Source organism: Epinephelus fuscoguttatus, linkage group LG9, assembly GCF_011397635.1.
Source record: "Epinephelus fuscoguttatus linkage group LG9, E.fuscoguttatus.final_Chr_v1".
Taxonomy (NCBI): Eukaryota; Metazoa; Chordata; class Actinopteri; order Perciformes; family Serranidae; genus Epinephelus; species Epinephelus fuscoguttatus.
Window position 1 is genome coordinate 8,552,472 of NC_064760.1, and position 6,000 is coordinate 8,558,471.

The following is a 6,000-nucleotide window of genomic DNA, read 5'->3' on the forward strand; positions in this document are numbered from 1 at the left end:
TTTGCTGAATCTTGTGTGGCTCCCTCTGCATCTGGTTGTTCCATTTATGTTAATCTTCACAATTACTTCAGTGTTAAAATGCAGTCGTTAAGACTTTATAGGTTTCCTCGCGCTTCAGCTTTACTTTATGGCTTTAAGAGGCGTTTATTAAGATGACAAATGGATCACGGCCACAACCAGCTGTAATTATCACCATTACTATGTTTACATTTCCACCAGCATTCTGGGCTTCTCCTCAGATCTTCATCACGGGCCCTTAAGTATTTGATACCCAACATCATGCTGTGTTTATGATACCGCCAAAGCCTTTATTACGGTCTCGGCTATCGTAACAGTTGGGGGACTCGCTGGGGGCAGAGAATGGCAGGCAGGCCTTTTAGATGGAAGCACATATACATGATGATAGATGTAATCCTTCTCTCCCCTTCTTGCCCTCTGTTAGCTATCCCCCCGCACAGCCTTTAATAGCGACAGATCCCCCTTCAAGGCTGTGAACCCACGCAGCGCTCCAGTCTGCCTTCATGCTTGTTGACTTCAGAAGGTTCTGATGTCATAATGAAGGGGGCTGGAGCTTTGATATGGCTCCTCGGGAATTTCATGCTCCCTGTGTTTCGAACTGCCTAAGACGCCCAGCTGGCAGGTACAGTAGAAATTGGAGTTTTATTGCCTCTGCCCGAGGGGATTACCAGCCGCCCCTGAGGTAGGGAAGGGGCAGCCGAGGCGGCGGCATCAGGGCCCTATGCTCCCTTGAACCTACAAGCCACATTTCTCACGCCATCTAATCTGAGAGCACGGCTCAAATCCTGCTAATGTCTTCCAAATACAAAAGGATTCGGGGTGGTATGCCAATTACTCCTCCAGCGGCCTGTTCAAATAGTTAATTGATTAATTGGGCCATGGGACAATGACATACTGGAAAAATTGTTCACTAATTACTCCATTTATAATATAGGCGTACATTTTGGGAGGATGGTATGTGCATTTGTCTCAAGCAATTAAACCATGAAAGTAGCAGAGGACTTTTATTTTGACGAACTGATAGAACGCCACTCACAGACGTAACAACGGGTCTCATGCATCAACACTGACTTATGTTTCTTATATGTTGTCTTAATTCCTGAAAAGAGAAAAAATAAGAGAAGTCTAGATGCACCAAACGTTCCATCCAAATCTACTTTTACCCAGATGTGCTACATGATGAATACTACTAAATCTTACTAAAGCGTGTCAGTGCTGGTGTGACAACACGTCCTCATCCTAAGTTGTCACATGCTGTTTTGTCGATGGCCTTTCACATTTACTGCTGTAGGTGAGTGCTAGGTATCATCCTGCATCTGCTATTAACGTTGCGGGATGCCGCTACCAACAAAAGCACATGGCTAGATTTTGAAAAAACATCATGGTTTGACTCTAAATTCATAAGGGAAGCAAACACTAAGCTCCCCGGTGAAAGTCCAGGGTTTGTTGGACCCATCCACCACCTCTCCTACCTGTCCTTTGGGCAAATTTCCAGCTCTTTATATTAAGTTATTACAGCCACGTTACAAACTGATGCTGCTCAGTGGAATATGATACACCACAAAAAGGAGGCTTTTGGCGTGAGCTGTCTGGCACCAAAATCAATGATAAAGCAGCAGTATTCAACGACTTTGGAATGAGGACAGGCTGGGTGTTACAGGAAAATCCAAAGCCCAGCAACAGCAAAATATTTGCAATCCTGTAAATGCCATCTCAGCAGAGGGATGCACTTGCAAACTTACAAAAAATGTAATGATCTAAATATTGATATTCATGTGGGGCTTTTTATGTTTCTCAAATTTAAAACCTGTGTTTCATTGTGTTGGACAAACAGTTTGTGGACTGTGATAACAATATGTTTTTTCTTATCGGTGCTCTAACACAGTGGTGAATCCCGGAAATCAGTCATTACTAACACAATAAGAATAAATGTGGATACAAACAAACAGATGATTTCTATATTGTCTTCTGCATGAGCTCCATGCTGTGTCTCAAATCACACACTTCCGTCAGTACACTTCCATGTCGTATACTATGTGCACTTTGTACTCATTGGTGTGGCGTGCAAATTTTGATAGGGTAGTGTTTCAAACCAAACACGGCCGTTGTGCACTCACCGGAAATGATGACCGCAAATTAGCTAGTTAGCAAACTAGCATTAGCATTTGCGTTATCGTTCGCAGTACCAAATCATTACAGACTGCTAAATTAACCCAATAAACATACTGCTGGCTTATACCCGACAACAGTATAGTGGTGCTTATACCTATAGTGGTACAGTCCTCAGCTGCCATTTCCAGTTTGAAAAGTGGTCCCTCCCCTTCCGCTACGTAGCCAAGATGGCGACCATTGAGGGCGAGAAGTGTCTTAAGTGCACTTATGCACTCAAAATATTAAGTGTAAGTACAGAAGTACGCGATTTGAGACACAGCATCATTGTCTTTGCTCAAGTAGATGAAACCTATGCAACCTCAAAAGCAACAGCTGCCACAAAATGGGGCGAAGACAAAGCAGCTCTGCACAGTTGAAGTAGGAGGTACCATGACATTTCCACCATAAATTGATGCAGAGAAGGCACAAATTGGTGTGGAAAAAAATCACCAGAGTGCAGGAAATTAAGTGCTTAACACTCAAAATTTCTTCAGGGAGGACCCCCGGAAAACCCAATTATATGTCCCCCCCAAATGCTGGAAAAACCGTCACCCTTATATCACAATTTGCATTGCCTGTGTTGCTTCTCGCAGGGAAACATAGTTATTTTCTGATTATGAAATATATCCTGGTGGTAAAACAAAGTAGTCTGTATAGCAGAAGCAAAATCAGAGATATGCAAAGGAGGAAATGAAACAAGGAGAATGTAGAATACAGAGCGATGCACAATGGCAGATATGGTATCTACACTTGCCAGAAACCATTTGCAAGATGTTGAGGCTTTAGAGGGGAACAGAGAGAAGCTGGGAGAGGATGAATATGTATTTGTTTTTAGTAGGGAGACACATGTTCAGTGTCTGACTCTCAGCATAGATCTTTATTACATCAAACGGGCTGTTCGATGTCAGAACAATAGCAGGAACAAAGCCTAAGTTATTTCCTCCAATACCTTTAATGATGTAATGTATTTTGCCATCAGCTAGCGGGGAGTAGCAATCAGTCGGGATATATGGCATTCCTACATGATTCCTGGAGCAAATCGTCAGTGCACAGCCGCACTTGACAGGGGTACAAATTTATCATTTGCTTTACGATATCCCCCAAATCAGTTCAGAATGCCTTTAAAGGAGGCCGCAGGGAAGCAGCACAAAGACACATGTGAGTCGTCTGTTCACCAGCGCGCTCCCCATGGAACATAAATTCTGGGCTTCCACTGCGGGACGGGCCTGAAGTGGGAGAGGACATACTTTACTAATAAAGAGTAGTTTTCCAGCTTTGCTAATGGCTTGAAGGGCAAGGGCTGACTTCTGTTACAGTAGAAACTAAGAGTAATAATCAGCCATTTTCAAAAAAGGAAATTACCTTTTTAATCATCATTTGGATAAACACAATTGTAATTTAATAAACAGTTCATGAAAGGCTTTTACTGTTTTACATATTCAGTGTAGGGTGAGCCTCTTCAGGGAAAATCCTCTCATGCACAGAGAGTCGAACATTTTACATTTTGGCAGGAACACAATCGCCAGAGAAAAGGTTGGCATTGTCTATTTCTGCAAACCCTGGATACGTCGTCACATTTGCATGTTATTGTGTAGTGGAGACACTGAAACTTAACGTTTCAACAACACGGCAGTTGAAATGTGGTTAGGTTTAGGCACAAAAACACTTGGTTGTGTTTAGGAAAAGATCGTGTTTTGGCTTAAAATACCCAGTTGTGCTGGCACAATCCCTGCAGGGACCACAGCATTGTTGCAGCTTAAAAAAGCTAAAAATGCTTTTTGAAACACAGTGACGTCTCTAAAAAAAAAATAAAAATAAATTGTTTTTCGTGCCACACAGCAATAACTTGCTCTTTGGTTTCAAACAGTGATCTGCCACCTCCTGATAAAAAACTTAATAAATATATATATATATATATATATATATATATATATATACTTTATTTGATACATATGAAACATGAAAATGGGACGTATTCGTGTGTTAGGGACCAAGCAGTGAGGCAACAAGGACACAGGAGTTATTGACAAAATCGTGGGTTTTAATTAAAAAATGCATGGAAAATGACAAACTAAAGCCCTTTTTTTAAACAGGAATCGTGCAAATTTGCAGGAAAGCCCAATCACTCTTCATTTAGCATTGGCAGTATAAAAACAAAACTGGGGAATGCAGCAAAATGCCGCCTGCCTACTTTTGTTCATTTTTGGGGCAATGGGGGGGCGTGAGCAAGTAACAAAACGTGTAGCTCAGCGTGACGTAAACAGTGACGTGGGAGGGAGGCCACAGCTGGTCAGTCCTTCGGCGATTCTCTCGTAAGTTGGCCCATCCTTCACCGTCCCCGTCATCTGACGGTTAATGGCCTCTTCACTTGCGAGGGCAAGGAGGGCGCGCAATTCCTTGTCTCCACACTTGCTCATCTTTACAGTGTCTGTCAGGTTTGTGTTTCCCTCTTGCTACTAGCTGCTCGCTAATTCCTGCTATCAGCTGTTTCCTGTTTATCCACCGCCAGTGGGTCTCAACAGCCCTGCTCGTGGCGGAGGCCCACCTCTTTCTTTTTAAACCAAAAAGGTTCTGCCAATATGTCTACCCTACGAGGCGGAAAATTGGGCACCTCGGATCAACTCGCCAATCCGGCTCTGTGTGTCTAAACGCTCGCAGCTTGCCGGCAAAACGGCCCAACACTCACTGAATATCTGGCAGTGTAAAAGGGGCTAGAGAAATGAACAACTAGGCCTATGAAAGAGGTCAACATAACATAACTATACTTAATATAATAACTACACAAAGTGTTAAATGAACAAACTGACCTGTCAAAATGACACACGGGGGAGCATATATAGTGGCCTGGCTAAACCAAACAATACACAAGAGGTAACCAAAATTCACAGCAACTACAACTAAATACAAAGCAAAACTAACTAAACCCAAATGTTGAACTGGTGAACTATTTAGGTATGGTTGACCATAAATGAAAGTTGCCTGTGTAGATAACAAACTAATGAGATTAAATTTCCATGTGTGGCTGTGGCCATCACATCATGATATGCAGAGACGCACAATGCCAACATCTTCGTCTGGCGACTGCTGTTTGCTGGTGGAATAAATTAAAGTGGCTACTTAGAATGAGTACTAGAAAGAAAAGAGAGAAATGAAATGAAATGACAAAATGAAAAAGACGAGACTTACTGTTGGTGATTAACAAAGATGCGGCAGCAGGAAATAAGTTCACTGTGGGACACATACACTTGTACAATACCCATTGTACCTTAATACTTGTCTGTGAACAATCTCGGTAATAAGATCAACGATGCAAATACCCACTTGGGAATCTGATCCAAATTTGTTTTTAATCCCTTTTTTATGAAACAACAAATCAGTGCTGCGTTATGCTTATTTACCTCCTGCACAAAGCCTCAACTGCTGCTGACAAGGGACATTTGCATGCTTGCAGAGACATTTTTTGGAGGGAAAATGACAAGATAGCTAAATGCATTTCTCATCTTCCAGGCAATAACAAGATTATGTGATGGATAGGCCTCTTGGGAAACCATTCCTATGCAGGCGATTACAGATTGTCTCTTCCCCACACGCTGCTCAAACAACACAGTGTCAGATGACAATTTCATTAGCTAAGATTAGAGGCACATTGTTGAAATTACAGGACATTATTACACTTTTCTGCCTGAGAGATCCACTGTGTAGTGTTTGACAAGCACTGGCAGATGTGTCTTAAACTGAACATATCAGTGATTTTGCATACAATCTACTGGGATTTTGCAGAAAATTTCCAGGAAAACTTGCAAATTTTAGTCTACAAAATACATAAAATTA